Genomic DNA, 23,367 nt, shown 5'->3' on the forward strand with positions numbered 1-23,367 from the left:
CACTGGAGTGGAGCATGGTCTGTGATGATGGTGAACTGCCGCCCCAGTAAGTAGTATCAGAGAGTTTCTGTGGCCCATTTAACTGCCAGACATTCCTTTTCAACAACGGTGTCCCATTGCCCCCTGGGGAGGAGTTTCCAGCTGAAGTACAGGATTGGGTGCTCCTCCTCTCCCACCATCTGCGAAAGGATGGCATCTGTCTGTAGGATGAATTCCTTCTCGAAGGCTGGGGCTATGAGCACTGGATGACTGCAAAGGGCCATTGATAAATTTGTAAATGCATCTCGGTCTTCCGCCACATTGGTCCACTTTACTATATTTGGGCCCCGAGCTTTTATCAGGTCCATCACAGCCATGCCCTCGTGGCGAAGTGAGAGATGAATCTATGATAGTACCCCACTATCCCTAGGAATGCTCTGACTTGATTTTTGTGGACTGGTCGGGGCCAACCCTGTATTGCCTATACCTTTTTCCATTGAGGTTTCACCAAGCCCCTTCCTACTACATACCTGAGGTATCTGGCCTCAGCGAGTCCGACCACACACTTGGGAGGGTTGGCGGTGAGGCTGGCCTGACTAAGGGCATCTAGCACCTCTTCTTCTTTTTAAGGTGCATCTCCCAGTCAGGGCTATGGATAACTACGTCATCTAAATAGGCGGCAGCATAGTTGGCGTGGGGTCATAGTAATTCGTCCATTAGTCGTTGGAATGTTGCGTGGGCCCCATTGAGGGCCGGCTCCAGGCACCAGCAAAGCAAGCACATCCTTGGGGCGGCACAGTTCCAGGGGCGGCCTTCCGGCCACCCTTTTTTTTTTTTTTTTGCTTGGGGGGGAAAAAACCTAGAGCTGGCCATGGCCCCATGGAGACCAAAAGGGAGGATGATGTATTGGAAGAGTCTGTCAGGTGTAGAGAAGGTGGTCTTCTCCTTGGCATCCTCAGACAGCGGGATTTGTCAATAGCCTTTGGTCAAGTCCAGAGTTGTCAAGTATCGGGCCTTGCCTAACTGATCAACTAGCTCGTCGATGTGTGGTATTGGGTAGGCATCAAATTGGGATATTTTGTTCAACTTCCGGCAGTCGTTAAAAAACCTCAGGGTGCCATCAGGCTTGGGGAGTAGGACAATAGGGCTGGACCACTGGCTGTAGTATTCTTCAATAACCCCAAGTTCCAGCATCCTCCTCACCTCCACCCTAATTTCTTCCCTTTTGGCTTCTGGTACTTGGTATGGTTTTATCGTTATCGTTGCCCCGGGGTAGGTGATATGGTGTTGGACCATCGTAGTACGGCTGCATGAAGAACACGTCTTGGTTCCGCTGGATCATATCAATGACCTCTGTTCGTTATTCTGGGGTTAGTTCAGGGGATATCCACACCTGCCCTTCTGAGCCATCTATCTGTCTCCCAGTCGCACCAGGGTTTCAGTAAGTTAACGTGGTAGATCTGCTCTGGCCTTCGGCGGTCTGGTTGCTTTACCTTATAGTCCACCTCCCCAATGGCTTCCACTATCTATATGGCCCATGCCAGCTGGCCAGGAGCTTGCTTTCTGCTGTTGGTACCAGTACCAGCACCCATTCTCCTGCTTTCTCCCGGTAGTTGTAATAGGTCCACTGGGCCTCTTGTGCTTTCTCCAAATGCTCTCGTATTATGGGGGTCACTTGGACTATTCGATCTCTCATCTGTGCCACGTGCTCAGTGACATTCTTCCCTGGGTCGGGCTATTCTTCCCAATCCTCCTTGGTGATATCTAATATGCCATGTGGGTGGTGTCTGTATAGTAGCTCGAAGTGGGAGAATCCAATAGATGCCTGGGAAACCTCCTGTATCGCAAACATCAGGTACTGGTAGAAAGGCATCCCAGTCTTTTCTGTCCCAGGCCACTACTTTCTGGATCATGCTTTTGAGGGTACAATTAAATCGCTCAACCAGGCCATCTGTTTGAGCATGGTAGACTGAAGTTTGCAAGGCCTGGATGCGGAGTAGGGTACATAAGTCCCTCATTAATTTCAACATGAAGGGAATCCCTTGGTTGTTCAGGATCTCCTTAGGGATGCCCACTCTCGTGAAAACCTGGAGCAGTTCTTTTGCTATTGCTTTGGACGTGGGGTTTCTTAGAGGACTGGCTTCTGGGTACCATGTGGTGTGGATGACGAGTATGCTTCAGTGGCTCTAGGACGATCTTTCTAGAGGGCAAACTAGGTCCAGGGCTATCCTTTTGAAAGGGACTTCAATAACAGGCAAGGGCACCAACGGAGCCCGTAAATGAGGTCAGGGACTGTGCATCTGGCATTCTGGGCAGGAGGTGCAATAGCATTAGACTTCCACTCATACTCCCAGCCAGTAAAACCTCCTTAGACTCTATCCAGGGTGTCCTCCAAATAAATGGCTGTGAGCTAGCTCTAACACCACCCTTGTGTGCTTCCGTGGTACTAAGAGCTGCTCAACTTCTCCCCCCTCCACCATATTTGGGCTATGTGGTACAACAGATTGTGTTTGACCACGTAGTACAGCCCTGGGCCTTTGGTTTTCCTCTCTACGGGCATGCCGTTTACCTCCACTACCTCCTCCCTCATGTTTGCATATAGCAGATCATAGGCTTGGTCCTGCCCAAAATTCTCATGTGCAGAACTGATCTGGCCTAATTTTACAGGATCAGTTTCAACTCTGCCCCCTGAGTTGCTCCTACTGGTGCTGGGGACTGCCTCCAGGTCCTCACTGGCCTCCTGAATAGGTTTGCCACCAGGGTGGCTTTCTGCTTCCCCACCGAAATCCTGGTTCTATAAAGACAGGGGATCTGAACCTCAAATGATAAGCAATTGAATCAACTGATTGTAAACAATATTAGTGTGTTTTAAAAGTATATTGAGTAAGGTCTTCTATGAAAGCCTGTGACACACAAGTGGTTAATGTCATTGTGAAATGTCTGTATTAACTTTCTATGAGAATTATGGATACTCGCTATTATGTTTTAAAGTCTGTGACCGTTTTTCTCTCAGACAGGAGGGAAGGCAGCTATCTATGTGTCTCCAATGTAAATTAAGCAGTGTGGAATCAAAACAGTGGAAGCCCTATTTACATACGAATCAGCAGAGAGGAGGAAAGTAAACAGGAAGAGAAGAGCAACACGAAGCCATCCTGCTGCTTGGAGCAGGGTCAGTGAACTATGGGAAAGGTAAACAGAAACAGAAAGCCTTTTTGGTATCCATCATTGGGGGATTAAAAGGGGCCAGAGCTCTTGAATTCACAGAATGTTGGATCCTTCAACCAAGGTGGTTGCAGTCTCTGGAAACTGACTACAGGTGATTAACCTGCTTTGTCAAAGATTGTAACTTAAGTTTTAGCCTGAGAAGCATATTTTTACTTTTGTTTGCTTGTCTCCCTTTCTATCTTTATTCCTTCTACTTGGTGTCACTTAAATCTACGATTTTTTGTGTAATAAACTTGTTTTACTTTATTATAAACCAAATCAGTGCTATGATTGAAATAAGAGTGTTTGTCAAACCCCAGTTAAATTAATGAGCTGCAGTGTAATGTCTCTTCATAGGAGCAATGAATTTAATAACTTCAGTAAGTGTTCAGTGAAAGGGCTGGACGATTTGGGGGAAATTCAGGACTAGGAGGGTGCTGGCATCATTCTGCAAAGAGTAACTGGGCAGTAGAAGCCTTGCTGTGACTGAAAGCTCGTCTGCTGGCTGTGGCTGTCAGGAATGTGAGCTGCAGCAGCATTGCATTGAAGGTACCCAGAGTTGCAGGGCAGGTGGCGACATGATCCTTTACTGCTCTGTATTGAACCCCAAAGCGTCACAACTACTTCTACTCAATATTCTCTTTTTGTACATCCAAGAATCTCATTAGCCCTTTTTGCCACAGCATTGCACTGAGAACTCATGTAGAGGCAATTATCTACAATGATCCCTTCTCTGAGGCACTGTTTTCCAAGACAGAGTCTCCCATCCTGTAGGTATAACCTGTGTTCTTGGTTCCCAGATGTATTATTATTTGGCTGTATTAAAAACCCATTTTGTTGGATTATGACCACTTAACTAGGTGATTCTGATCACTCTGTAGCAGTAACCTGTCCTCATTATTTGCTATCCCACCAATCTTCATGTCATCTGCAAACTTTACCAGAAAAGGTTTTATATCATCATCTAGATTGTTGATAAAAATATTAAATAGTGTCTAAATAGAATAGACCAAGAAACAATCCCCGTGAAACCATGCTAGAAACAGCCAGACATATTGATGTCTCCCCATTAACAACTACATTCTGAGATCTGTCAATGAGCCAGATTATTTTTTATCAATTTTATGTGTGCCCTGTTAGTTTCATATAATGCAACCTTTTTAATCAAAATGTCATGTGGTACTAAGACAAATGCCTTGCAGAAATCCAAATGTACTATACCAAGACAGTTACCTTTATGTACCAGACCTGTAATCCTGTCAAAATAAGGTTAGTTTGACAAGACGTGCCTTCCATGAAACCATGCTGACTGGCATTAATTATATTTGTAGCTGCAGAGAGGCAGAGTGGCCTCCCTCTGGATTTAAGAGTGAGAGACACTACCCTCCCCCTGATGGGTGGAGCCAAACTCTCCCCCCTCACCGGAAGTTCTGGGATGGGACAGGAAGTATAAAGTTCAGTGGACCTTGCTTCTAGGAAGCCGAGCCTTCTGCAGGACCTGAGCAGACCAGCACCCTACTGCCTGAAGAGATGGAGGACCCTGAGGCTCCCACCCTGTGCATCTTGGGGAATACCTGGGGACCTAGACATAGTGGGGAAGTCTCAGACCTTGGGTGAGCCAATGCACTTGCCCAACTCCAAAAACAGGCTTAGGCGGCCAGAAATAGTTTTATCTGTTTGGGCACCTATGACATGACTGTCCCATAATGTACTACAGCTTTGGCCAGGTCTGAACCGGGGAGTCTAGGGCCTGTAAGCAGCCCTTGGGTAAGGTGACGATTCCCCTCGATGTGAAGTGCTGAAGGCTCCCCTTGTCCTGTTGTCAGTGATTAGCACCTCATTCAAGAGGTTCACCACGGACCTCGTGGGGCTCTTCACAAAGAGCACTGTGGAGTTCAAATATATCCTGGTGGTTTTAGATTATGCCGCCTGGTTTCCCCCAGTGATCCCCCTCTGAAACATCCTGGCATGAACCATAGATGAAAAAACATGAAATCAGCTTTTGGTCTAACAGGATTCAGTCAAATCACTGCTGATAAAGTCTGTTGAAGACACAAAGATCATTGGGGCCCTAAATAATGATGAGAACAAACCTCTGATGCAGAACAATCTGGATCACATTGAAAGCTGGGCAGTTAAACAACATGAATTTTAAGGCAGCCATACACAAGGTTATAGATCTAGGAACAAATAGAGTAGGTCACACTGAAAGACTGGGGACCTGCATCCTGGGAAGCAGAGACTTTGAAAAGAATGTAGGGGTCATGAACGCCCGGTGCGATACTGTGACAAAAAGACTTAATGTGCTTCTTGGCTGTATAAACGGTAATATCAGCTAAGACAAGGGAGGTGATATTATCCTGTATGCAATGCAGCAGAGACTGTTGCTGGATACTGTGTCTAATTCTGGTATGCACACTTGAACAAGGATGGTAAAAATCTGGAGAGGGTCATTGGTATTATTTATATAATGTTTTTACAAGTTACACATTTCTTTACACATCACTAAAATCCAACCCATCAATTTGTCCCAGTTACCTACATTGTTGTTCCTTTCTTTTCTTTGTTTTGAATACTAGCATTCTAGGTACTGGTCAATGTAGCTGTGATTCACTGAGGACCGAGGACTTTTGCTGCTGGATAGGGATAGTTGGCGCAAGGAGGGTTTTGCTTCCTTGAATGACCCCACTTGCTGAGGGACCAGTCAGAAGGAATGTGTCAGGCTAAGCATCTTGGCGTTATTTCCAACCACACCATTTCAGTGGACACCGACAAGATACAAAAAAGTGTCAGCTGCAAACTTTGTGCACTTGTTTGTCCTACAAAGCCATTGCCCTTGTGGGCAAAAGAGCTGATCATTCACTTCCCGGTTTACAGGGCTGTCAGCAGGACTCCACAGTTGCTTGAAGATGGTGCAGAGTACAGCAGCACACCTGCTCGTAGCACGGAGCCGCTTTGATCACATTACAGCTAGCCAGTATTCGCTACACTGGACTCATGTGATGAGCGGGCTGCTGGACTTTAAGTTGACCTTTTTTATTCTTAAAGTGGGCTCTGGCACTGTCCAAGGCCTCCTCTTAGAGCTTCGTTGTGGTGAGTATCTGCATTCCCCCCCCCACACACCTTTCAGGTGTGTCACCATTCCGCCATCGCAGGTGCTTGTGCGATTACTGTGATGACGCCTGAGGGTAGCCCTGCCCTCCGCCACATGTCCTCCTCTGCTTGCATCCCCCCTGCCCAGGTTTTAACACAGTTGGAAAATCACATTTTTTCAGAGGTGTTTTCCATGTTCAGTGCTATGGCCTCTGTGTCGGAATCCCCCCCACGCATTTTTAACGACGCAACATTTTTGGCCTTTTAAATAATTTATCTCTGTTATTTGTATTGTATCTAGCACTGCTTGTGCATGGACCTGAGTGCCTCAGGGCATGCGCTTTATAAAAAACACCATTGTTTATGGGGCAGACCAGTGCACCGTGTAAAGGAGCCGTGTGCTGGGGCTTCTGTAGGATGGGCTCAGGAGAAAGAACTCCTCCCCGCAGAATGCAGGCCAGCAATATGACCTGGCTGTAGCTTCAAAGCTGCAGTAGTCCTCACTGTACCACTTGGCAAAGTCCTGCCTATTGAAGCCTTAGAATCCTAGAACTGTCAGGCTGGAAGGGCCCTCGAGAGATAATCCAGTGCCCTTTGCCAAGAAAGGACCAAGTGTGGCTAGGGAGGCACAGTTTCCAGAAGGGCTGAACACCTGCAGCTCCTGTCTGGGGCTTTGTATAGAGTTGTGGGTGCTCAGCATAAATGAAAATCAGCCCCAAATATCTGTTGTTGAGCACCCAAAATCAGCAGCAACTTTTGAAAATTTGAGTCCAGATATTTGAGAGAGACAGGTGAAGAGCAGAGGGAATGGCAGATTAGCCTCTGGCTCTGTGAATGGACAATTTAGGGCCTAATACAAAGCCAACTGTAATCAAGACTCCCAGAGGTTTCAATGGGGTTTGGATCAGGCCCTAAGACATTTTAACCTCTGTTCTTAACTGCTATAATGATATATTTATTTATAATGCTACTTGCCTTCTGCAGCCATGGGGTCATGAAATCCTGACCCAGAGTAAGGAAGACAGAGAATAACGTTTATCTCCCCTGAATGCAACTCATCCTGCAGCAGTCTGCCAGAGGGAAGATTGGTAAGAGAAGAGGAACCCAGACAGAGATGTAGTTTTTGCTTCTTCTGTTTCAGTTTCTGTGCTGTGGAAAGCAGTCACCCTTTGGAGAAACAGGAGACATTGAAAATGAGACGTGTCCATCAGAACATATGGGCAGAGCCAGAGAGGTAAGGAATAATCCAGGAACCATTTGTACTGTCAAATGTCAAGAATGACCCATTAACTTTTTAGCTGCTAGTTAAACTAGCTAGTTAAACTGACCTAACTTGAGTAGGGGAAAAGCACCTTTTGTCCCAGTCTAGACAAGACCTAAATGACTATATGTGGTGGGGAGAAGAAGTGATTTAGGGCCTCACTCTTTACTTTGGTCAGCATTTTCAACCCCAATCCAGCAATACGACTGCTGAGGCTCCCATGTTGTTTCCTTCCCTCTGGATAACTGGATTGACGGTCCTCTACATCAACAGACCATTAACTTGAGTCTTTTGTCTAAAGCCATCCCTGACAGATGCTTGTCCAGCCTGATCTTCAAAACCTCCAATGATGGGGTTACCACAACTGCCCTTGGTAACCCCCTCCTAGTACTTATCTAGCCTTATGGTTAGAAAGCTTTCCCTAATGTCTAATCTTGGTGTTGATTAAAGTCCATTACTTCTTCTCCTACCTTCAGTGGACATGGAGAACAACTGATCACTGTCCTCTTTAGAACAGCCCTTAACATATTTGAAGACTATTATCAGGTTCCCCCCCCAGTCTCCTTTTCTCAAAACTAACCATGCCTAGTTTTTGTAACCTTTCCTCACAGGTCAGGTTTCCTAAGCTTTTTATTACTTTTGTTGCTCCCCTGGAGTCTCCCCAGTTTATCCACCTCTTTTGACACCCAGAACTGGGCATGGTATTCCAGCTAAGGCCTCACTAGTGCCAAGTAGAGCAGGACAATTTTCTCCTGTGTCTTACATAAAGTGTTCCTGTTAATATACCCCAGAATAATGTTAGCCCTGGCTGGGATGATTTAGTTGGGGTTGCTCCTGCTTTGAGCAGGGGTTTGGACTAGATGACCTCCTGAGGTCCCTTCCAACCCCAATCTTCTATGATTCTATGATCCTATGCACCCAGGACAGACCACTATGGGACTCCACTAGATACATCCTCCCAGTTTGACAGTGAATCATCAATAAGTACTTTTTGAGTATGGTCTTTCAAGCAGTTGTACACCCACCTCATAGTAATTTCATCTAGACCACATTTCCTTAGTTTTCTTATCAGAATGTCATGTGGGATTGTGTCAAAAGTCTCACTAAAATCAAAATATATTATGTCTACAGCTTTGTCCCTATCCACTAGGTCAATGATCCCATCAATGAAAGAAATTAAGTTGTTTTGGCATGATTTGTTCTTTACAAATCCATCTTGACTATTCTTTACTACCCTTTTATCCTCCAGATGTTTACAAATTGCTTGCTGTTCATAAATTGCATAGTCAATTCATAGAATCATAGAATATCCAGGTTGGAAGGGACCACAGGAGGTCATCTAGTCCAACCCCCTGCTCAAAACAGGACCAATCCCCAACTAAATTGCTTGACCACAGTTTGGTTTGTTATAAAATATATTCAAGAGCCCAAATAACCAATATCAGTCAGGTTTATTGCTATAACCCAGTAATAGTATAGTACAGGAAAAAAGTTCTATATGATACTCGTCTCCAGGAAAGACATCTTATGCAGCGATGTTTCATTCACCTTACACAGAAGGGGTGCGCTCAGAGTTACACATTTCAGTCGGTATTATTTATATGATGATTTTACAAATTATGCATCTCTTTACACATCACTAAAATCCAACCCATCAGTTTGTCCCAGTTACCTACGTTATTGAACTACGTTTGAGTGCACAATGTCCGGGTTTGGGCCTGCAAATGTTCATTTTCAGTAGGCACGGTTATATTTTGCAGAGACAGTGGTATTCAGCTTTGAAAATGTGGTGCTCAAAATTTTATCTGACATGAGAAAAGAATCTGTGTGTTTGACTTAAAATTATGAACTTTTTTCTTTCTGAAATAGTATATTAAATTGCTCAAAGTTGGAAGGAAAATTAACCAAAACAAGAACAACATAAATTTCAAGAGAGAGACCTCTGATCATTCTTGCCGGTTCTCTGCACGGGTTCTCTGTTTTTGACATTCCTATGAAGGGCAGATTGACTTCATAATACACTTTGATAGATTCCGTTCTAAAAATATAATTCCCTGTATAGGGAAACTTTTGTAGTGATAATTAAGGTAGGCCATTTCTAGCAGTTGACAAGAATGTCTGAGGAACGGTGTGTGGCAGGGGAGGGGGGAATAAATATGGGGATATAGTTTTACTTTGTGTAATGACCAGTCCTTGCTTACAGACAGCCCCACAACGTGAAGCAAATACTCATCAGCAACCACACACCACACAACAGAACCACTAACCCAGGAACTTATCCTTGCAACAAAGCCCGTTGCCACCTGTGTCCACATTTCTATTCAGGGGACACCATCATAAGGCCTAATCACATCAGCCACACTGTAAGAGGCTCATTCACCTGCACATCCACCAATGTGATCTATGCCATCATGTGCCAGCAATGCCCCTCTGCCATGTACATTGGTCAAACTGGACAGTCTCTACGTAAAAGAATAAATGGATACAAATCGGATGTCAAGAATTATAACATTCAAAAACCAGTCGGAGAACACTTCAATCTCTTTGGTCACTAGATTACAGACCTAAAAGTGGCAATTCTTCAACAAAAAACCTTCAAAAACGGACTCCAATGAGAGACTGCTGAATTGGAATTAATTCGCAAACTGGATACAATTAACTTAGGCTTGAATAAAGACTGGGAGTGGATGCGTCATTACACAAAGTAAAACTATTTCCCCACGTTTAGTCCCCCCACCCCCACTGTTCCTCAGACATTGTTGTCAACTGCTGGAAATGGCCACCTTGATTATCACTACAAAAGGTATCCTCCCAAATACGATAAAATCGAGGACATGGTGATGATGACTCACCTCCATGAGTCCGCTGTCTTGTATAACCTCAAAGAACATTACGCAGCCTGGATGATTTAAGTAAACGGATTTTTAAAACTTCTTTTCTGAATAAAGATATTTAATTCTCATGGGCACATGAGAACTAACAGTCCTTCCATTCTTCTTTGTACAGACCTACTCAGGCCTCTTCTGTGTCACTGTCAACCCCTACAAGTGGCTGCCAGTGTACAACCCAGAAGTGGTGGCTGGCTACAGGGGCAAGAAGCGTCAAGAGGCCCCACCCCACATCTTCTCCATCTCTGACAATGCCTATCAGTTCATGTTAACTGGTGAGTCATTTATCTGGAGGGGAAAAGCCTAGTATTTTGCAGCTTTGTGCAGGGCTGGCTGCCCAGTTAACAGAACTCAACATTTAAGCATAAAGATTTCACTATTCATTGGACCAAAGTGAGAGACCATAGCCTGGTGATGAAGGTACTCAGCTCTGAATCAGGCAGCAAGATGATTTGACTCCATATTTCCTACCTTCCTGAGGAGTCACTTAATCACCAGGGTACAGAGCCATTCTCTTTCCTTCTGGCCCAATAAACATTTAAGAATGTATTCAAAGTTGAACAGCTGCAACAGGCAAGATTAAGAGGTCCCAACCCCAGTATAGCCTGCTGGTTAGGCTGCTCTCTTGGGAGGCAGAAGCTGTGCACTTAAGTCTCTGCTCCAGAGTGGGGATTCAGACCTGGGTCTCCCACATTCTAGGAAACTGCTGTAACCACTGGGCTAAAGGTTATAAAGTGGGATCGATTCATGGTTTGAAAACCTTTTTCTAAGCTGAAACTATCAGGTCAAGTTTGTGACTAGCTTGGGGTCCACCAAAACTGCATTTTTGGCAAATTATTTGTCCAAAATTTTCCCCCACCTCTAGTTTCTAGGCTCAGCTTTTCCAGTAGCTCACTGAGTCAGCTTGGACAAGTCACTTCCCTTCTCTCACCTTTGTCTCTCCATCTATAAAATGGGGAGACAAATAATGGCTTCCCTCATGAGGAGTTAGAATCTTGGCTCATCTGTGTTTGGCTGCTGCCTGGGGACTCCTAGAGGAAATGGGCTTGAGACCACGCTAATATCATGACGTTAGCCATCCCCTCTGCCAGAAAGTTTAGCTTTTCTGGGAGTTGTCAAGCTAATACAGGCTAGGAAGGATATTTTCTGCCTAGAGCAAGAAATCCTGACTTCCTAAGCAAATACTGAAGTCTGCGGCATATCCTGACAGTTCAGACTTTGGCACTGCTCTGCATATCTAAGTGAGGCAGAATCAGGGCCTGAGGGGTTAATGTTCAGTGCCGCAGAGAAGGGGGGCATCAAGGAACTGGTTACAGCTCCCCAATTCTCTGACCAGCCCTAGCTCCAGTGTAGGTTAGAACAGCTTGGGTACTACTCGAACAGCACCAGTTGGCAGCGGTCCCGAAGAGCCTGCCCTGCAACTGAGCACAGAGACGTGTCATATTCCAGATGGGAGCTAGGGACAGAGCAGGGCAGGGAATTTGACTCTAAGTCAATAAATATTTTAAATATTGATAGAAAACCCAGAGTCTTGTGAACAACTAACTCCAGCCCAGTCAGCTCTGCAACTGGCCCCTTCTGCACACCCAAGCTCCAGCCAAGTGTGGTGATTCCTCAGCTTCGACCACAACTTTGGAAAGGAAACATTAAAATCACTCCCACAGCCAGAGTCTCTTGGTTTGGTGGAGCCGGTGGGGGTGGAGATAGAACAGAGTTTGGCTTTCGGGTGCAATGTGCACTACAGTCCATTTGATAGCTCTTTGTACCATTTTATTTTCAGACCGTGATAACCAGTCAATCCTGATAACGTGAGTATATTCCAGTACCTGTGAGTAAGATGGAAGGATAGGAAGAATAGATTTAATTTTTTTTACAAGTGCATATTTTTTTCTCCCAACAGCGGAGAATCTGGTGCTGGGAAGACTGTGAACACCAAGCGTGTCATCCCGTACTTTGCAACAATTGCAGTTGCTGTGGAGAAGAAGAAAGATGAGCAGCCCAGCAAAATGCAGGTAGATCTGTAGCATCCCCTTCCCGTGCTTTGTTTCAGCACACGCCTGTCCAGGGAAAACAGAAGAGTTGGGGCTTGGGGGCCAGTATGGACTCTCTAGTGGCTGCATTTAGCTCTGAATGCGCTGAGGTTAGTGGCGCCTCTTATTTCACCTGGCAGTGAGTTCTAGTCATGGAGGCTCTGTTTCCCAAGAGCATCAGGTGCCCTCTGTTGGTCGACGATATCTATAGTCGAGCAAAACGCAGCTGCTCTGGGAGCTTGTGGTTGTGAAGGGAGGGTTGTGAGGTAGATGGCAGTGGTGTCAATTCAGATATTTCAGGGGTGGGAGGGAGGCAAATTCTGGTCCCTGTCCCCTGCTCCTGGCAGGGACCCTGTTTCTGTCCCCGCTCATCCACCTCCTTGCAGAGACCCCAAGTCTCCCTTGGATGGGGAGTCTCCCCTCTTACTCACATAGTGCATGAGCCAAGGCTGCCTGGAGTCGAGGTCTCAGCAGACCCCCCAGGCTCTGCCCTACGGGAACAGACTCCCCATGTGCCAGGTCACAACACCATTTGGCTCAGTCCCGCTCTGCTGCAACGCAGGGGTGGCTGGGCCAACTTTCCACGCGGCGATGCTCTGGACTGTACCAGGAGCAGCTGTACTGCTTTAGTACGGGACCTTGTGCAAAAGTGGTCGGGCCCTGGCCCCCCAGCTCTGCGGCCTACAGGACTCTGAACAGGGCACGGGCATTTACCCCCCAACTGCCTCTGATGGGCGCCACTGGTAGCTGGGACCATTCCATGCAGGGTTTCAGACATAGGCGCCAACTTCCCCACTGTCCACTGGGTGCTAACCCCCGCCCCCACCCCCACGGAATCAGCGCCTGTGCAGAGCACCCACTAATTTTTCCCAGCCCCGGAGCACCCACGGAGTCGGTGCCTATGGTTTCAGAGTCAGGACATCAACCACAAACTGGATTTTGTTCAGTGAGGAGCCAGTGAGGGAGCAGCGTATTAGGAAATACAGAGAACAGCATTAACCAGGCCCAGGTGCACCAGGACGTGGATTGCCGTGGTCAGAGAGAAAGGGGCTCAGACCAAAGGGGTTTTGGCTCCACGACTATTTGAGTGTCCAAAGGCAGGGCAGAGTCCAAGGAGACTCTTAGCAATCTGAGGCCGATGCCTTGGATTGTCAGGCTGTGATGAGGTTAGCGAGTTCTTCAGAAGCACTTCCCACCAGCATCTCTGCAGGCCTGCCTGAACTCAGCTTTCGCCAGCTGCTCTCCAGGTAGGTGCTGATCTCAACTCGAGCTGGAGGCTGTGCAGCATGCACTGAATGTAAAGGAGAAGTAGGAGCCTCTCAGATGCACAACAACCTGCTCTGCCCTCTGCTGAGTTTATTCCGGTCTGAAATCTTCCGGTTAGACGGACTGGAATACTGGCTCCGTCTCAACAATACCAGGGCACCTGGTAGCATAACAGCATCTGACATGTAGCTTGCAAATGGGCTTTTCTGTTCAGCCTGCCTGCCGCTCTCTACTGAGCACTATTTCTTTACCCTGATCATGTTTTATATCTTGTTTATCTCCCGTCTCCAGGGTCAGTCCATTCTTTGCCATGTACTGCTGTGCTGCCCCAAGAGTAGCCCAAGAAGCAGCCAGTGACAATGCCTGGTGAAGAATGTACTGCATGGGGCAGGGGTTCAGAGGAGGCTACTCTCCTCCCCCAGGCTTCCAGCTGCAATGCAGGTAGCTGGCACCAGGGAGCCTGACACCCTATGCCCTTGGGGAGTCATGGCCACCATCTGGCCATCAGTTTCCTTAACAGGCTAAGAGTGTCTTGTGAGGGACTTTGACAAAGGCCTTGCTCAGCTGATACCAGAGTAACATTTCCTGCTCTGTAATTCCCAGGGGCACCCTGAGGCCTCTAATTCTAGCAACAACATTTGCTACCCTCCAACACTCCAGCAAAGGAGCTGAGGTTAATGAGACTCCAAATGATTCGTTAGCAGCTCAGGTGTTTCATTGTTAAGCTCCTGGTGACCTGGTGCTCTTTAATGTATTGGTTTGTTCCAACAAATCTTCTTTTGAAACCTCCATCCCTGAGCGAACCTCATCCTTATTACCAAAAGGAGCAGGTATCTCCCTGTATCCTTTGTGGTGAAGGCTGATGCAAAGCAATTATTTAGCCTCTCGGCAATATCTTTGTCCTCCTTAATTGCTCCTAGGTGGACCAGTAGACCCAAAGCTTCTCACAGAGGCTTTCTGCTTCTGATGAAGAACAGCAATGCTTGAAGTCCGATTTTATATCTTTGGCATTTGCTCCTCAAATTCCATCTGAGCCTCCTAATTTCCTTCCTACCAGTGCCTCACTTAGGGCTGCATTTCCATTGTCAGAATGACCTCTCTTCAGGTCAAACACCCTCTTCAACCTTGCCCTTTGGCCACAGCTGGGTCACTCCTTGCCTTCCTAGTCCCTTTTCAACTTGGGGCGAGGAGGTACATGCCTGCTTGGACTCTGTTGAGTAGCCTCTGGGCCACATACAGATTTTCATATATATTCTTTTGATGTGAAGGCCTTAGTGACCAGCAGCCCCACTGGTTAAACAACCCTGCCTCCTCTCCACTTTAGGCTCACTACATTAGTGCATTATTCCTGTGCCTTCCCAACGGTTTTGAAATTTCTTCTGCTTCTAATATTTAAATTCACTGTTTAGTGTCTGAGGGTTTTTTAGCCTAAAGTCCCTGTGGGATATAGCACGCCTACAGGACAGCTGTGTGCATGTGGGGTACAGCATGCCTATGGGACTGCTGTGTGTGGAGGGGTATAGCATGCCTACAGGACTGCTGTGTGCGTGTGGGGAGGGTAACGCACACCTGCATGACTGCTGTGTGCATGGGGGGGCAACGTTCACCTTTGGGACTGCTGTGTCCTGGGGCAGGGGATGAGGCACACCTGCGTGACTGCTGTGGTTGGTGGCATCTGGGATCGTGAAAGATGCCCACCTTCCACTGGACATCAGCAAGTGGGAGTGGGTAGCCTGATTCCCCAAGGCAGATTTGAAAATCCCAGCATAACCCTGAACTTCCCATTCATTAATGGCAGTGAGCATGTGGGTACGTAATGGCAAACGTCCATAGTGGGCCCTGGTTCAGCTAAGATGCTTAAGGAAGTGGCTGGTTCTCAGCAGGTCTCCACTGAAGTCAGTGGGACTACTTGCAGGCTTACTGTTGGGTGTGTACTTAAAGACCTCACTGAGCCAGAGCCAAGAGGGATGTCATGGAATCTGCAGGTGCTTGGTTTGTAATATTTCCTTTCCAAAGTTCCACCTGAAGTGACTACAAGGTTTAACTGGAAGTCTTTGTACTGCACCTAGGGAACTCTGGAGGATCAAATAATCGAGGCCAACCCGCTCCTTCAGGCCTTTGGCAATGCCAAGACAGTGAGGAACGACAACTCCTCGTGCTTTGTGAGTTCATTTCAATTGTTGGAGTGGAGGCAGAGAACATATCCCACATGAAATACACTGATTGCTGTAGCTGCTCATTGCACAGCATGTGTGTTGGTATAATTATATAAGTTGGGTTTGTATCATTCAATAGGGCAAATTCATCCGGATCCACTTTGGGACCACAGGGAAGCTGGCTTCAGCAGATATTGAAACTTGTGAGTGGCAGCAAGCTCTTACGGGCAGTATTTGAACAGTATTGGTAACGGATTCGCCTGGGACAATAACTCTGTCTGACTTTTTGCCCTGTTAGATCTCCTGGAGAAATCCCAGGTAACATTTCAGTTGGCTAGTGAAAGGAGTTATCATATTTTTTACCAGATAATGTCCAGTAAGAAGCCTGAGCTCATTGGTAAGTGCTGGCCATGCTGTGTTTAGTTCGATGGCATTCGAACCGTGTACCATTCTGCTGGGCCTGTGACTCTGAAGCTAATGACACGTTGTTTGTTTGCAGATCTTCTTCTCATTTCCACCAACCGCTACGACTTCCCCTATGTGAGCCAGGGTGAACTCACTGTCGCCAACATCGATGACAGTGAGGAGCTGATGGCTACAGATGTGAGTATCATAGCGGGGCAGGGAGCATCACTTCTCTCTGTGGCTGTACAGCACCTGGCAGAGGCTCCTAGGTGCTTGGTAATACAAATCATTAATAATATGTATAGCAGGGGAATTAGACATATTTGGACCATCAGGCCGAAATGCTGACCATTGACCCCACCTTCCTGCCCCCATCAGTCCTGCTCCTTGTACTACAGACCACTCATGCTCTTCACAGGTGCTGAGGGCACATGTCTCCCCTGGCATATAAGTGGGGTAGAAGGCACTCAGCACCTCCCAGACCTAGGCCCTTTGGGGCATGATCCCGTTCACGCTTACACACAAGAGGAGTTCCACTGACTTCACTAAATGTGAAGATCCATCGATGTTAAGGCCAGAAGGCCCCCTTGTGCTCACCAGTCTGCCCCCTCCGGCGAAGCACGGTCTGGAGGACGTAACCATGGTGCCTGCCTCCAGCCCAATAACAGGGGAGGGCACTAACACAAATGCAGCCCCCCTCTCCTCCTGGTGACCCATATGGATACTCTGTCCCTAGATCTGAGCACTTCTTTGGCAGTGGGCAGGGGCGGGGAGGGAGGGGGAGGTGGCCCTTGCCCCACCCAACATTATCAGACCTTTTCATAATATTGAAAAAGTCGCCCCAGAGCTTCCCCTTTGCTACTGAGGTGAAAATCAGCTCATGCACAGATAGGAAGCAACAGGGTCTAGCAAGCCCTTTGGCATTGCATGGGGTCAGAGCTATCCCTTGCAGAAAGCCAGCGAGCACCACAAAGTCACACGAGGAATGGATTTGGCCCAATAGCAGTGTAATCTTTGGTTCTGCCCCTTTGCAATCCAATCTCATACTCTGTGTGACTTCATTACTGCATTTGTGTTGTGGGAAGATGGTTTCAAAGGGATTTTTCCTAATAACTCCTAAACCCTTCTCCTGGTTCATGTGCTGGACTACCAGGGTTTTGTCCCCTTTCTGCTGCACTGATGTGCCATAGATCTGCTGCCCAACCAGCTCAGAGGACAAAACCCTTTTCAGCCTGGACACATGGTTACTCATTCGCTGTTTGGCCTCCAGTTTTATCCGAAAACGTATCTTGCTCACCAAACTTTTGTCCAAGGCCCAGCACCTGTTAATATGACACATGGACCCAAGCTGCAAAGCTCAGGTCAGGATCCACATGTCTCCTAACTTCCAGGCAGATCTGATCTGGGCTATCGTAGTGCCTCAGTCACCAGGCTATAGAGTCATGCTCACTCACATCTAGAGCAATGAATATTTCTGTACTTGTACAAAGTGGAACACCTGCAGGAGGTGAGACGGAGAGGACCATAGCCTATGGTCTTCTGAGTAGGTGCTCCCAGTGGGGAAAGCTGAGCTCCAGTTGCTGCTTTAGAGTTAGGGTTTGAACACTGGTATTCCACATCCTAAGTAAGTGCCTTACCCATGGGTTAAGACACCCCTGACATAGCATGTGCACAAGCCCTTGGTTTGCATCACAGCTCCGCACGGCCCCTGAGTCGAGGGAGGAGTTTGACTAACAGACATTTTATACGGTGCATGAGACTGATGGATTGGAGAAGTGAGAGCGGGCCCAAAACTGCAGGGGCTGCTAGGTCCTGGGAAATGGTGCCACCCAGCCTTCCGGTTCCCTATCTCCCACACACCCGCTTTGCAGTCACACACAGGACCCTCAGCAACACGTGGAAGAGAGGCTTTCTGTAACCTGAACGGGATGGAGCTGCATGGTCTGAAAGGCAATAACAGCACTAGCAGAATGCAGGTGCAGATCCATCCCCTTCCTGCGCTGCCAGTAATTGTGATTTGTATTACCAAAGCACCTCAGAGCCCTGTCCTGACCAGGATCTCCCTGTGCTAGGTGCTGTAGAAATGCAGAGCAGATGGTCCTTGCCCCAATGGGCAGCTTGCATCTGCTCCATCCACAGTGCAGTCTGCAGTACTGCTGCACCTGGCAGGGACACAGGAAGGGGAGGGCTGTGATGTTGGGTCTCTGATTCATGGAGGGGAAGGGCTGCCAGGGTCCCATACATTGCTGCCTTACTGCTTAAGATGCTATTTCAGATGCAGTGGAATCTCAGAGTTACGAACACCTCCGGAATGCAGGTTCTTCATAACTCTGAAATGTTCGTAACCCTGAACAAAACATTACGGTGGCTCTTCCATACGTTTACAACTGAGCACAGACTTAATACGGCTTTGAAACTTTACTATGCAGAAGAAAAATGCTACTTTCCCTTTTTTTTAGTAGTTTACGTTTAACAGAGGATTGTTCTGTATTTGCGTTTTGTGCGTGTGTGTCTCTGCTGCTGCCTGATTGTTTACTTCCCATTGCAAATGCGGTATGCAGTTGCCTGGTCAGTTCGTAACTCTGGTGTTCATAACACTGGTGTTCGTAACTCTGAAGTACTGCTGTATTACCCGGGAAAACCTGGCTGCGAAGAGCCCCGGACGTGGTCTTTTTCGCCCCCCAGTGGCATCTAATGATCATTGCAGTCAGAAAATTATATCTCGCCCTTACTGCTGATTGACAGTAGTCCCTGCTGTCTCTTGACAGGGCAGAAGTGTAAGGAGCTCGGGCTACTTTCACCTGACCACAAGGAGAATTGGAATTAAAACAAAAGATATTTTTAGGCTTGCCGCACTCCCTCCCTCCCAGCTCCTGGCAAGCACCAGGACAGGCATTGGCCAAGCAAGATGCTGAGGGTGGTTGTGTGCAGGGAACCCAACCTAGGGTAAGGCCCATTTTCCTGTCAAAGCCCTGCCCCAAGTGGTTTACTGTGCAACTGTCTATTTGAACCCTTGTGCTGTTTGACGGTCCTGGTTCCTCTACACAGAGTGCCATTGAAATCCTGGGCTTCAACCCTGAGGAGAAGGTGGGAATCTACAAGATGATAGGGGCAGTCATGCACTATGGGAACTTAAAGTTCAAACAGAAGCAACGAGAGGAGCAGGCAGAACTGGATGGCACAGAAGGTAGAGCTGTCAGGCAGTGCGGCACCTGGGTTGACATACTCTGGGGGAATGTTCGCAGCAATGTTCCCCACCTGCTGTCAGCAGGGGCCATGGGGAATACCTTTCCTCTCACCTAGCCGTGGCCTCTCCAGGATGTGGCTGATGCATGGGAGAGAAGCATATTGGTGCTGTCCCTGCTTCCTGTTCTATGGACAGAGGGTGAAAGTCAGGTCCTAGGGCTGCCAATAGGTCAGGTCCCAGGGCAGTCAATGGGATCAGGACTTGTTATGGACACCTTGTTCATGGTAGGTTGCAGGGCTGCTACTAGGAGGTCAGTTTCTTGTCCAAGATATGGACTGGTTACACGGCTTCCTTCCCAGAGAGATATACCAGAGGTATGGTCGGTATAAGACATTTTAATGCACCGCCTTGAATGGCTGCTGTGAGATATTAGAACGACAAGGTGGGTGAGGTACTATCATTGTAATGGACTGTCAAGGTTCTTTCCCCACTCTGAACTCTAGGGTACAGATGTGGGGACCTGCATGAAAAACCCCCTAAGCTTATTTTTACCAGCTTAGGTTAAAACTTCCCCAAGGTACAAACTATTTTACCTTTTGCTGCCACCACCGAGCGTCTAACAAATATAATAGGGAAAGAGCCCACTTGGAAACATCTTTCTCCCCCAAATCCTCCCAAGCCTTACACCCCCTTTCCTGGGGAAGGCTTGATAAAAATCATAACAATTTGCATAGGTGAATACAGACCCAAACCCTTGGATCTTAAGAACAAGGAAAAAGCAATCAGGTTCTGAAAAGAAGAATTTTAATTAAAGTAAAAGAATCCCCTCTGTAAAATCAGGATGGTAAATACCTTACAGGGTAATCAGATTCAAAACATAGAGAATCCCTCTAGGCTAAACCTTAAGTTACAAAAAGACACAAAAACGGAAATATACATTCCATTCAGCACAACTTATTTTATCAGCCATTTAAACAAAACAGGTTTCAGAGTAACAGCTATGTCAGTCTGTATTTGCAAAAAGAAAAGGAGTACTTGTGGCACCTTAGAGACTAACCAATTTATTTGAGCATGAGCTTTCATGAGCTACAGCTCACTTCATCGGATGCATACCGTGGAAACTGCAGAAGACATTATATACACACAGAGACCATGAAACAATACCTCCTCCCGCCCCACTGTCCTGCTGGTAATAGCTTATCTAAAGTGATCATCAAGTTGGGCCATTTCCAGCACAAATCCAGGTTTTCTCACCCTCCGCCTCCCCAACACAAACTCACTCTCCTGCTGGTAATAGCCCATCCAAAGTGACCACTCTCTTCACAATGTGTATGATAATCAAGGTGGGCCATTTCCTGCACAAATCCAGGTTCTCTCACCCCCTCACCCCCCTCCAAAAATCACACACACAAACTCACTCTCCTGCTGGTAATAGCTTATCCAAAGTGACCACTCTCCCTACAATGTGCATCATAATCAAGTTGGCCATTTCCAGCACAAATCCAGGTTTTCTCACCCCCCCACCACCATACACACACAAACTCACTCTCCTGCTGGTAATAGCTCATCCAAAGTGACCACTCTCCCTACAATGTGCATGGTAATCAAGGTGGGCTATTTCCAGCACAAAACAGAATCTAACAAAACAAACAAAACAAAACAGAATCTAACATATATCTAAAATAGAGTATAACGTATATCTAACTAGATTGCTTACTGACTTTTTACAGGAGTTCTGACCTGCATTCCTGCTCTGGTCCCAGCAAAAGCAACAAACAGACAGAGAGAGCCCTTTGTTTCCCCCGCCCCTCCAGCTTTGAAACTATCTTGTCTCCTCATTGGTCATTTTGGTCAGGTGCCAGCAAGGTTGTCTTAGCTTCTTAACCCTTTAGAGGTGAAAGGGTTTTTCCTCTGGCCAGGAGGGATTTAAAGGTGTTTACCCTTCCCTTTATATTTATGACATGGACCGACTTCTGTTGGTGAAAGAAACAAGCTTTTGAGCTTACATGGTCCTGAAGCAGAGCTCTGTGGTAGCCTGAAAGCTAGTCTCTTTCACTAGCAGAAGTTGGTCCAACAAAAGATAGGACCTCACACACTTTGTTTCTCTAATGTCCTGGGCCCAACATGGCTACAACAATGCAGCAAACAATGAAATTAAGTATGTTATACAGGCTCCACCCAGTGGCTGAACATTACAATACAGCTTAACATTCGTTTACAGCTCCCTCCAAATTTTTACCATTCCTACCATTTAGAACTGTTTGGTGGGTCGCTTTCTCAAACACATTCCAATCTGGGATTACTTGAAAACTCTGGTTATGGAAGTCACATGCTGTTTCTGTTCCCTGGTCAGTGAGTTTCATCTTTTAATGGGCTTTGGCTTTCACCTGAAACAAATTCCATTTAGGCATGCAACACATTTGGTTTCTTGATTTAAATTAAGCTCATCTCTAGGCCACAAATTAGCTCCCTGGGAACAGTCACATGTGCAGAACCTGTGTGAGTGGCTGTGGAATGGAATCAAAAGGAGGAAAATGTGGCTGAATGCTGCAGTTGGTCTCCAATTGAGCCTTAGGGACAGGATTATCCCTTTCCTTCCATCTTTAAAAAAGAGAAAAAGGAGGATCCTGGGAACTACAGGCCAGTCAGCCTCACCTCAGTCCCTGGAAAAATCATGGAGCATGTCCTCAAGGAATCAATTCTGAAGCACTTAGACGAGAGGAAAGTGATCAGGAACAGTCAGCATGGATTCACCAAGGGCAAGTCATGCCTGACTAATCTAATTGCCTTCTATGATGAGATAACTGGCTCTGTGGATGAGGGGAAAGTGGTGGACGTGTTGTTCCTTGACTTTAGCAAAGCTTTTGACACGGTCTCCCACAGTATTCTTGCCAGCAAGTTAAAGAAGTATGGGCTGGATGGATGGACTATAAGGTGCATAGAAAGTTGGCTAGATTGTCGGGCTCAACAGGTAGTGATCAATGGCTCCATGTCTAGTTGGCAGCCGGTATCAAGTGGAGTGCCCCAAGGGTTGGTCCTCGGGCCGGTTTTGTTCCATATCTTCATAAATGATCTGGAGGATGGTGTGGATCGCACCCTCAGCAAGTTTGCAGATGACACTAACCTGGGAGGAGAGATAGATATGCTGGAGGGTAGGGATAGGATACAGAGGGCCCTAGACAAATTAGAGGATTGGGCCAAAAGAAATCAATGACGTTCAACAAGGACAAGTGCAGAGTCCTGCACTTAGGACAGAAGAATCCCATGCACCGCTACAGACTAGGAACAAAATGGCTTGGCAGCAGTTCTGCAGAAAAGGACCTAGGGGTTACAGTGGACGAGAAGCTGGATATGAGTCAACAGTGTGCCCTTGTTGCCAAGAAGGCCAATGGCATTTTGGGATGTATATGTAGGGGCATTGCCAGCAGATCGAGGGACGTGATCGTTCACCTCTATTTGACATTGGTGAGGCCTCATCTGGAGTACTGTGTCCAGTTTTGGGCCCCATACTACAAGAAGGATGTGGAAAAATTGGAGAGAGTCCAGTGAAGGGCAACAAAAATGATTAGGGGTCTGGAACACATGACTTATGAGGAGAGGCTGAGGGAACTGGGATTGTTTAGTCTGCGGAAGAGAAGAATGAGGGGGGATTTGATAGCTGCTTTCAACTATCTGAAAGGGGGTTCCAAAGAGGATGGCTCTAGACTGTTCTCAGTGGTAGCTGATGACAGAACAAGGAGTAATGGTCTCACGTTGCAGTGGGGGAGGTTTAGGTTGGATATTAGGAAAAACTTTTTCACTAGGAGGGTGGTGAAGCACTGGAATGCGTTACCTAGGGAGGTGGTGGAATCTCCTTCCTTAGATATTTTTAAGGTCAGGCTTGACAAAGCCCTGGCTG

General features: G+C 47.0%; 1 pseudogene; it reads left to right on the forward strand.

Moving 5' to 3' along the window:
• Window positions 1-7,492: 7,492 nt before the first annotated feature.
• LOC140898086 (myosin-1B-like) overlaps window positions 7,493-23,367 on the forward strand; it is a 30,205-nt pseudogene continuing 14,330 nt past the window's right edge.

The sequence above is a fragment of the Lepidochelys kempii genome, chromosome 14 (assembly GCF_965140285.1).
Source record: "Lepidochelys kempii isolate rLepKem1 chromosome 14, rLepKem1.hap1, whole genome shotgun sequence".
In the NCBI taxonomy this organism is placed as follows: domain Eukaryota; kingdom Metazoa; phylum Chordata; order Testudines; family Cheloniidae; genus Lepidochelys; species Lepidochelys kempii.